The sequence below is a fragment of the Camellia sinensis genome, chromosome 14 (assembly GCF_055761805.1).
Source record: "Camellia sinensis isolate YWXY chromosome 14, ASM5576180v1, whole genome shotgun sequence".
In the NCBI taxonomy this organism is placed as follows: Eukaryota; Viridiplantae; Streptophyta; class Magnoliopsida; order Ericales; family Theaceae; genus Camellia; species Camellia sinensis.
This window is the reverse complement of record NC_138974.1, coordinates 93557008-93568555: the sequence shown is the minus strand read 5'-3', so window position 1 is coordinate 93568555 and position 11548 is coordinate 93557008.

Here is an 11548-nt window from a genome sequence, read left to right as displayed (position 1 = left end):
GTAAATTTTGGTTAGATGAAATTACCTTATTGGGGCATGTTATTAATAGACATGGTATATCCATTGATCTGTTAAAAGTTGAGGCAATTGTAAATTGGCCTGCTCCAACTAATGTAACAGAGGTTTGGAGTTTTATGGGTTTGGCAGGTTACTACAAAAGGTTTGTGAAAGATTTTTCGAAGATAGCTATGCCACGTGCTCAACTTACTCGGAAAGGAGAACCATTTGTATGGACAGACCAAATGGAGTCCACATTTCAAGAGTTGAAGACAAGACTAACCACGACATCGATTTTGACATTGCCATCAGGTACAAAAGGTTTTGTGATATATAGCGATGATTTTACAAAGGCTTGGGTTGTGTTTTAATGCAAAATGGTAAGGTAATTGCTTATGCAATTCAACAATTGAAACCACACGAAAAGAATTACCCAACACATGACTTGGAACTTGCCTCTATTGTCTTTGCACCAAAAATTTGGCTTCATTATCTTTATGGAGCGAAATGTGAAGTGTATACCGATTATAAAAGTTTGCAGTACTTCTTCACTCAGAAAGAATTGAATATGCATCAAAGGAGATGGCTAAGCAATATCTTGAGGAAGAGCAATACACCACATATGAACCCAATGAACTGCAGTACAAGCCATGACTAACTTAGGAAAAATGTAACTAGGATATTAGTTATAACTCTTTTGGATGACTTTTTTTAATATGAATGTAGATGATGTAAATTTCCTTTTGTTAATCTAGTTTTAGAACTCTTGAGTACATGCTTTATTCATCGTATTCTCTCGTAGCTGCTGTGTGGATGCAAACCTTTAAGAACTGTTTGTGTGTTTGATTGTCAATCCCAAAGGCATGAATAGGTGCAACTCCCAAATCATCTTGGACACAGATTGGTCGTTTGTATACCTAGTTGTAATCAATGGCAACTAGAAGAATAAAATGACTTACACATTCATTAGGACACTTTTATTGTTAAACGAAGATAGACCAACTTCCCTGATTACCATAAATCAACAAACGTAATGACACCAAAAACCTAGAGAACGATCATCAGGATACATTCATAGTGAGTACGTGCACTACCACATCAGAAATTGTCAATTGGGGTTGTCACAGTCAACCAATGACATCATTACCTATACAACTAGCAGTTTAGAATTTTAGAAAAAAAAAAATTTAGATGATCAAAATACGTTGATGGAATCTACCGGGAAGCACAATGATGAATGCGAGCAAATTATCCACAAATTTTCAATGACTTAAAATTTCGAGGACAAAATTCGTTAAGGGGGATAGGTTGTAGATACTCTAATTTTTGTAATTATCATTAAATCCCTAACCTTGAGCTTATTTCAATAAAGCACTTGAATTTTCTCTTAATTGCGTTTTAAAGCCTAGAATTGGTAAGCATTGCGAATTAATTCGAGTAAATCCTAATTGATCTTGGTATATTAATAATCACCTTCAAAACCCTAGCATTAATTATTAGTCCCTATAATTATAGATTAATTACCTTAATGGCTTAATTCCCGATAACGCCATTTTTGCTCGGTTTCTCGCCCTTTTTTTGCGCTTTAATTTAACGGGACCCAAATTTATTATTTTGACTATTTTTTAATGTTACTATATTAATAATAAGTATGAAGGTTTCATAAATTTAGACTTGGTCCCTATATACTTCTATTTTATTTCATTTCAAACCTTAATTGTAATATTTTATTAATTAATGTAGTTGTGCCTATTATTTAATGTTTATAAATACAAATATCTCCTATATATACACATTTCTTAGAGCCCAAGTAGTTGGCCATGTGATGGATAAAAGGGCCTTGATGGACAACTTTAACAAATTACACTTATGGAACTTAGTCCCTAAGAAACCTCCCAATCCTTTCTCTATATATATGCACACTTCTCCCCCTCATTTTACACATTTTCAACCATGCAATAGAGGAGTGAGAGAGTGATCTTGGGAAGAGAGAGAGAGAGAGAGAGAGAGAGAGAGAGAGAGAGAGAGAAGAGAAGAAGAAAAATAAGAATTGTGTTGAGTCTTATACAACAAAGGTAAACCTGCATCATTTGTTCTCTCAAGTTCTTTTACCACTTGTTTTTCCCTTCCTAATACATGCTATTTGTATATATATGTTGCAGTTTAGGCCTACACTCTTGTATAAATGTGTATTAATCAAGAAATTGTGTGCTTCTATTTCTTTCTTAAATTTCTAGCAGCAATTCTTTTCCCTCTCTTGAATTTATTCTCCCATCAAAACTCCATAAACTCCAAATCTGTTTTTATGGGATAATATTTGGTATGTCTAGAGTATGTGATAATTGTGGTAGGACCTAAGGATGTATTTTTATAACCTAAAAAATTTTTCTAAAATAATCTTGAGTCCACTTTTATGTCAAAATCTTAATCTTGGTGTTATATTTCAATTAAGATTTGTTTGAACTCAAGAGAGTGAGGTTTGAGAGATAAATCAATTTGTGTAACAGTCAACGAATTTGATAGATTTTTTTTATTCTGCATTATCTTAAAATCTAAAATACCCATCCTACTTTTGTAAATTGAGTTTGAAACTAGGCTCATTTATCTATAAACTCAAATGAGGCCAGGTACTTAGGGCCATTCAAAGCATTTTTCCATAATTATTTCCCAACTAGTTCAAATCTGAAAATCTAGAAATTTGTGTTAATGTGCTCTTAATTGGCTTGCAACTCTTATATGCTATGTTTCTTGAACGTTTAAGTCTTGATATGTAAACTATGATAAATTGTGAATTTGTTTTACCATGCATAAATTACTTTATGTTTAGTTTGGCTTCGTAATTATCTTGACCATGCTTTGCTATAACCGAGAACATAATGCACTTAATAAAGGGGAAATCAAATGGGGTGGTATTGGGTTGCGATCATTATACTAAATTTTATGGGATACTGAATGATGGATTCAAAAGTACAATATAGTGGAATGTATTCCATTTTGGTGAAGTCTTGCGCAAGTGTGTTTTCGAACCCTAACGGGGCACGAAAGATATTCTAGCTACTTAATAGAATTGGGAGGTATAAGGGTGGCAGTGAGGGTCTCACACAGGGAGAGTATCCCTGGAAGCTTGTTCCCTTGGGGCAGACAGTGATGTCACCATTCGGGTATGTAACCTCGGCGCGTGGGCATCATTGGTAATTGTGCAGTAAGCGACGCACTGGTGATTATGCGGTAAGCGACATATTGGTATTGTATTAACCAAGCGGGAGTCAGAATTGCCTGTGGCCAGTGTTAGTGGTTGGATAGGAATGGCATTACGCGCGGAGTTCCCTAGAAGTAACTTAATTGACTGTTATTCATGAGAACTGTTATTCATGAGAATTGAAATTTATTATAAGCTTTGCTTAATTATTGTTTTTGCTATGTGTTATGATCATGCCGTTATTTTACTTGTGTATTTGGAATGGGAAAATGGATGGGGTGTGTGTGTTTACTGGGCATTCCAAGCTCATGGCGTTTTATGCCAAGTGAAGGCAAGTTTCACACCGAGAACGGAATCCCTAAAAGCTTTGAGGAACCATGGCTGCCTTAGAGGTTAGATTTTATATTTCCTATATTTTGGATAATCCTTTTGTATAAAGAAACTAATTTGTATTTAAAGACTTGAAGAATTTTATCTATAACTATTATTAATATTTTCTTTTATTTGTACTTTGTGCTTAAAAATGTTGTGTATCTACTAGTTAAACCCTAGTCTATCATTGTATTATATTATTGATATTCCCAAAATTTGGGACGTCACGGCCACATCCTCTAGACTAGCCTAATCGACTGCCTCTAGTATTAGACCAATCACCACGACTCCCAGATGGAGCCCCATGAAGCTTCCAACACATCTCACGAGTATGTTGTGGCTTACAATAGTAATCAAGAACACAGTATCCTTCCCTGAAGGATGGGAAAGAGGTAGTGACAAACCAATCCCATCTCGAGAAGGAGCAGAAAGTAATGCTAAACGGTCTCTAGTAACTGGTGGTAACATAGAAGAACAATAGCTCTCCTCATTCTATACATATGCGAAGGCCTTTTGAAGTGATGGAAGAACATTCATGCCAAGGACACGACTTCGGACCGGATCAAACTCCACATTGAGGCCTTCCAAAAACTTGAAGACCCTTTCCTGTATAAGAAACTTTGGTAACCAAATGAGTCAACCGTACAGACAGGCTTGTAATCTGGGAGATGATCTAGGCATTTCCAACCATTAGTTAGAAAGGTGTAATACTAGAGAATTGTTTGCTCTCCTTGTACTAAGTGTTCAATTGACCAATGTAACTCAAAAGATCGAGAAAAAATCAATTTTTGAGAATATGTAATAGCGACTACTTCCGAAATATCTTGCGTAGTATCCATGGATAAGTAGCCTTTACTAATCTCAGGAACCATGGAATTAAAGAGTTGGTAATCTCCTATTGGTCATAGCCAGGATCCGTAGTGCCTGGTGCTTTAACTCTCCTATTAACATATCCCATCTCCCCCCTACTCTTTAGAAAAAGTGTTAGACATAGAGACCATGAAAGGTAATTCTAACCATTAAGCGATGGTGATTTTGAGACTAGGGTTCAGGTTCTCAGATGGAGTAGTCATAATTGGACTGGAGCTCTCCTCTTTAGATGGGTGAGAAGTAGTGGTAGATTCACTAGTTAGGTCAGCAACAAGAACTCTATAATCTCAACCCAAAAAACCTTGCACGAATCACAAGAATGGAAAGAGGAATGGAATGGGTTGAAACAAGCAAAATTACATACAAACCACTATGAGAGCATAACAATCAGATTAATGGATCATCTATGGACCCTAAAAATAAATCAAATATGGGAAAAATGAACCTCCAATCAAAACAAGTGATGAACTGTGTCCAAGAAAGTAAAGGAAAAGAAATTTGGGGCAATAGAAGATCGACAGTCCTCAAACACTCATCCACAGGAGTCGAAATACACAAAGAGAGACTAAGACAGCCCTCACAAGGGTCGACTAGGCCAGAGGGGCCTTCGGCTGAAGCTGAAACAGCTCTGTGGGACCTTGACTGGTTTCGACAGAAACTCAGGGACTAACGATGGAGGATAGGTAGTGATAAGTGATGGCTAGTTAGTGGTAGCGGCTGTGTGGGTGACAATTTTTAGGGTTTTGGCTCTGATACCATGTAATTTGAGAGAATAAAAAGCTTGAGTGATGATTATGATATGATCACCGTTTATATTAATCAATCAACTATTACAAAAAGAAGCCTTAAGGCACTGATTAAGGAATTACCTTTTATATTGATCGATTGATTGACTGATTAAGGAATCACAATCAATCAATCGATCAATCACAATCTAATCTATATAAGGAAACAATGAAATATTCTAACAAGTTGTGGGTGGAGCAATGGGGGCATCCTCAACCACTATCATAGGTGGTTGCTCGGATGTAGCCAAAGTGGTGGATGATGATCCACTATCTCTTTCTATCTAACGTTTTCTATCAGCAAGAATAGCCAAAAAATTATTTGGTGGCATGACCTGGAAATTGTGACCTCTGAATCGGCAGGATCCTTTTGGATTTGTTCCTCTTCGACGGAAGGAGCCTGTTCAATGACTAGCTCCACTTCAACGCCATCACAAAGAAAAGGGAGAATGTAAAAGTCAACATCGTCGTCGACTTTAAGGGGGATGGATGAGGGGAATGGCTTCGGTTGCGACAACAATGCCATGGTAAGGCATGTAAGGGAGAAGGACATGGGTTGCCCAAATTTAACCTCTCTGCTCAAGTGGGCCTCTATAATCCCAAGCTTGTTGAAGGAGGAGCATGTTGACCCGATCCTCCCACTTATTGGGATGAGAAAAGACTACAATATCTACATAATAGAAAACAAAGGGCAGTTCATTACAAGAGTACATAAAGAAATCAGAACTATAAAAAAAAAAAAGCCGAACAAAAATAAAAAAGAAAAAAGATTTTAACTTGGTTGGCCAAAGGCCTTAGCTATGGGCCAAATCCTATTAGCACCAAGGGAAACTCCAAGTTTCCCTCGACGATCACGATGATGTCATTCACGCCCTTGCTAGAATCATTGAGCATCTGGACTAATTAGCGCTTCCTATTTCTAGGCTTAAAGTAAACTTTTATTCTCTCATTTGGTGGTAGGGACAAAGTTATAGTAGTACCTAATCTCTGGGAACCCTAGGTTTATCCCTAGAATTTCGTTCAAGGCAACCACTCCCATCACTATCTTAAAGAAATTGAGGGCAAGTTGAGAAGGGGAAACACCATAAAAGCATAGTACCTCTCTCAAAAGAGGGTGTAAGGAAAAATGAACACCCTTTTGACAATGTCAATAAGGGGCAGAGGTATCTGGACTTCAGACCCCTTAACAATGTCGTCATTGTCATTAGGCAAACGAATGATAATGTCATCTAAGATAATCAAAGAAGGTTCTCCTCAGAATCAAAGAAGTTTCTAAGGCGATTCATTTTTTGAGAAGGAAAGAGCAAAACAACAACATAAATCAAAGGAAACGGAAGAACTAGGAAGTAGAAAGAAAACAAAGGATTTACAAAGAATAGGAGCAAGAGTTTCAAATGATGGAAATCTGAATAGGCGTGGCTGGAAAGTCTCTAAAAAGAGTGCAACCAAAATGATGGAAGGAAAGAGTCACCTCCCCATTTAATGTGTCAAAAGTAAAATGACGCACGAAGAGGCAGTTGTCATCATTATGATCCCACTAGCTCAGGAAGCGAAAAGACACGTGTCATTAGACCGGATAATCCCTCGTATTAAGCATTGGAGCCACCTGATTGGCACAAATTCTATAGCGATCCCGGTTTTGCCCCGACCTTCATTGTGTCCTGGACTTGGGGCCCGTGGTTAAATATTGTATCCATGTCTTGTTTTTCCCCTTTGACTCCTTGTATTTGAGTATTGGAACTTGTTGGACGCGTTTGAAACAGGTTGATTGTTAGTTAGGTTAGATCGTTGTTGCCCAGATTTTGGCCTCTTCACTCGAGCGAGCCTTTTGTAATTTGTTTCTTTGCTCGAGCGAGGTTTCCTGCGCTCGAGTGAGAATTGGGAGTTCTCAGGTTTCCTTCCAGACGTAGCTTTTCTAGGGAAGTTGAGGTTCTTCGCTCGAGTAAGGTTTCTTGCGCTCGAGCGAGCTTTATGTTATTTGTTCCTTCGTTCGAGCGAGGCTTCTTGCGCTCGAGCGTGCATGTGCATCTGTGGCAGACCTGAAGCTTTGCATTCTACGATCGAGCGACGCTTCTTGCACTCAAGCGAGCTCACTTGTTGTTCTTGGTCGCTCGATAACTCTTTTGCTCGAGCGAAGACCACATATATCAGTTCGCAGTAGAGGAGTTTTACATCACTTTTACATCTCTTTCCACTCAAAACCCTAGCCCAGCTCCTTCTCTCTGTAAAATACTCTCTCTTCCTATAAGTACACCTTGATTTAGGGGTCTCTCAACCCTAGTCCCTTTGTTAAAAAGGTAGAGCAACTTGTGGGCTTCCATTTGATCCGAGAAAGCTTGAGTTTTGGGCATCTTCAAAATTTCTCCATTCTTCCTTTGAGCTTCTCCACTTGAGGTAGGGATATTCTACTCTTTGGTATGAGTTTTAACCTAGGTATTTGTCATTTTGAATAAATGGGGGAATTTAGGATGATTTGTGTGAAATTTGGTCTTGGGTTTAATATTTGGTGAAAGGGAGAAAATTGCCCTAATTTGAATCAAATAAATGCCAAAGTTGCTCCCACCTGTGCCTCGCCTTCAAGTCAAGCCAAGAACTCGCCAGAAAGGGTGTAACAGAAGCTAGGGGTAGGGGCCAGAAATTCTCTCGTCCTCTAAGCAGTGAGGTACTGAGGCAAGTGTGAACCACGAATGGGAAATGAAGCCGGGTATTCCACCCATTCTTCTGGACACATCTGATCATGTCCAAATTGGTGTCTGAACTGAAAAGGAAAATAGAACACGCAGTGCATAAGGCCAATTAACTGTATACCCGGTTGTTGGGACATGATGTAGCTTATCTCTGTCCAATTAAGCTAGGGGCAACGCCAAGCTATGTCAACCGTAGATCTGCTGCACATTCAATCACACCACCATCCCTCTAAAGGTAAGTCCACTAGCCTTTAGTGGAAAAAGTAAGCTCTCGCTGAGTACTCGGGGCAAGGGTCCACCACTTTCAGCTTATCCATGAGCCATACCTAGGAAGGGATGAAAAATAAGAGAGATTAAAGAATAAAAATATGTATGTTGAGAGAAAAGTAAGAATAGGGGTTTTGAGATAAAAATAGAGAGTGAGTGCCAAGTGACGTGAGGACCATAAATAAGAAATGGTGGAAAATAATACCTGAAGAAGCAGTGGACTCCCTGCAAACTGTGAGGTCTCTTGTCAATGAAAAGCATCTAAACCCATCTGGGTCTCGGCCAGTGCCAGACCAATGTAGCTCTTGCCCTCTTTCAAGCATTGAGCCACCTCAATCAACCTAATGCTGGCTCTGCCGCAACTAGGGGCAAGAAGGAAGTGTGCGAGTAAGCATAAGCAGAGGGCATGTTACCGATAACCTCACCAAAAGAGGTCACCTCTATCTCCAATGGCAGAAAACTGAGGAATCAAACCTAGGATGTCCAACTCCCCATCATGAGCCAAGGATTAAGCCTCATGTAATGTGAGCCCACACATCCGTCCCAAAGCCTAGGCATGGCTAAAACGGGGCTGAGGCATGATTTCTTTGTCGCGTTGGGATTTTTTCAAAGCATGAAATTCTTCGAGTGTCAGACACATTTCTTGTGATCTGAAGCAAAATACATGCGTGACCGGGTTCTAGCACCGAACAGCGGCATGGAGAAATGGAAAGAAAAGCAAAGTGCAGTTCAAAGGGAAAGGAGCGTTTATGCCGAAACCACAAAAATTCACCTTTTTTGAGCCGTCCAAAGTGGCAATCCAATCTCGAAGCCTATTAATGAGAAAAATCTCCATCTTAACAGTAAAATGTCAAAGACTTGGTATTATGCCAGAAAAGCAGCTTGGGAGCACCTTTTATAGACTTTGAGAAGAGGTAGTGCATGACAGTTGGATCCTACTGACTGATATCAATTTTGGGCTCAGTCGTGCCTCATTGGAGCTCGGCCGTGCCTATTTGGACCCGGCCGGGTCTAAATGATGGCCTAGAGCAGAACAGTTGCTGTGGAGGCTGGTCTTTTGTCTTGGTGTACTGTGGCTGTGTTTTGAGTTTTGTTTTGTTTGTATCACGTGTTGTTTAGCATTTTTAGGTCATTTTCATTTTGTTTTTCTGTTATCGAGTTATATTTTGCATTTTGTCCAATTATAGGTTATTATCCGATTCAAGAATAAATTCAAGAATAAACATTCACAGTTATAAAAATCTCGTACAGGATTGTCATGCATAGGTTACACCATCCATCACATGTCACGTCATACAAGAGGAATCATCCAAAATATTGTTTTCATAAACTGGTGGGTCCAACCCGATCATTGTTTTACAAAAAGCAAAAAAAAAAAAAAAATCTTCCACAAAAAAAAAAAAACACAAGGGTCTATCTAAAGTTAGTTCTTAACTACAAAGCAAAAGAAAAGAAAAGCAAAGAAAATCAGCAACCCATCCTCGCTCTCTTCCTCCTCGGCTACGGAGGAGGCGCGTCACTATCATCGCTGGGACTGCTGGATTGCGTGTCAACCTCGTTCCTCATCAAAAGACTCCTCGGAAGGTGAGCATTGTCTCACTCTGCCACTCTCCTGGTCAGCCTAGCCTCTGCCTTTCATTGGGCCCCGTCTCCATCTTCTAGCTTGAGGAGGTCTTGCAGGTGCAACTAGTTTTGCTCAAGTTGGAAATAATGCAAATATCAGAAACAGATATCAAAATATGAATCTGATATCAGAATAGACAACAATAGTAGACTATGGCCAAAGTGTACCTCGATCCCATGGGTAGCTAGAGCAGTCTGTCTCCTCCACACCATCAGAAGCAGTCTGTCAATTGTCTAGAGAAGATCACCAATCTACCCTGCAGGCACCTGCAAAAGAGAAAAGATTTGAGAATATGAAACAAAGTAGTAGAGCACAGTGGGTAGAAAGTAATAAAGCACAGTGGGCAGAAATAAAGGGAAGTGTGTACCAACTCAATGTCGAGAGCAAGCACCAACCTGCGGTCTCTTCCCTCAAAGTGCTCAAGGGGGATCTACTCGATCACCCTGTCTAATCGCATGTATACAACCTCGATAGGAATCACAATAAGCCCGAGGATGTGAGCGGCAGCAAGAACATCTCTGGCGGCAGCAGCAATAGCAGCCTCAGGAAGGACATGGACCACACCCTTGGTAAGAGGGGCCATCACCCGAGTCTATAAGAAGGAAATGAAGTCAATCTGGGGCCTGTCTTGGAGATCATCAACTACCCTTATGCCTGGAGGAGGAGGATGTGGAATGTCAAGATCTGCTATGCCTCACGTCTGATAGATAAACCTTTCTCCCAGGTAATATGCCCTGCCAAAGGGACCCTCAAACAAAATCTATATGGTAGAGGCATGCCATGCAGCAACATGGGTCGTCTTCGCTGCCTGAGGAATGCCTGCGCAGGGGTGCCAGTCAATCTGTGAGTGGAAGATGCAAGTCAAGTGTCAGATATCACGGGTTGAACAATATGGAAACAGTAGTATGGAAATAGTGGAAATAGTAAGAAATAAAGACTAGTGTCAGGTTTTGTTACCCTATTTTTGGTGACGGTGTCGAAGAAGCGGCGGAAGTAAGGGAAGTCTTGGTTTACACACCAGCGCTGCTCAAATCTGGAGTTGTAGTACCGGAAGCAGGGTACTGACAACTCAATCGGCCTCACTGGGACCGGAGCAAGGGAAGTGAAATACGTGTAGACCCACAGCTGCAAAAGGAAAACAAGTTGAGGAACGATAGAAGCAGAGGAGCTAATATAAATAATAAATAAATGCAAAGCAAAACAGTAGAGGAAGCGTAATGTGTACCACCCAAACTCTCCAGTAGCCGCCAAGAGAATCTGTCTTGCGGTGAGATACAGAGCTCATATAGCAGTACAAGGTGGCTAGGCCGGTACCACCCTAATCATACTCCTCCACCTGTGGTAGGTGCATGAGCGCACATAGGAGGTATAGCCCCATGGTATTTTCCCTGTTCGCAAACAGGGTAGTACCGAGGAGATACATAAGAAACCCGCGGGCGTACTAAGCAACCTCCTCTGGGGTGATTGGCTGAAGGTCGGTGAAGTGATCATGGCTGATAGTGTCCGGGATCACCCCGAGAAGCTGACGCTATGCAGCTCTCCACTGCATCATATCAAGATCGAATAGGATCGGGCCACCAACCCCTAACCGCAGGCTAATGAGCATCGAGAAATCATACAGGGTCAGACTCAGCTCCCCGATCGATGAGAAATGGAACGAGTCTGTGGTGTCCCACTACCTCTCCATCAGGGCCTCGTAGAGCAGTGGGTCAGCCCTCATCTGTATGAGCCCTGAATAGAAAGGCCC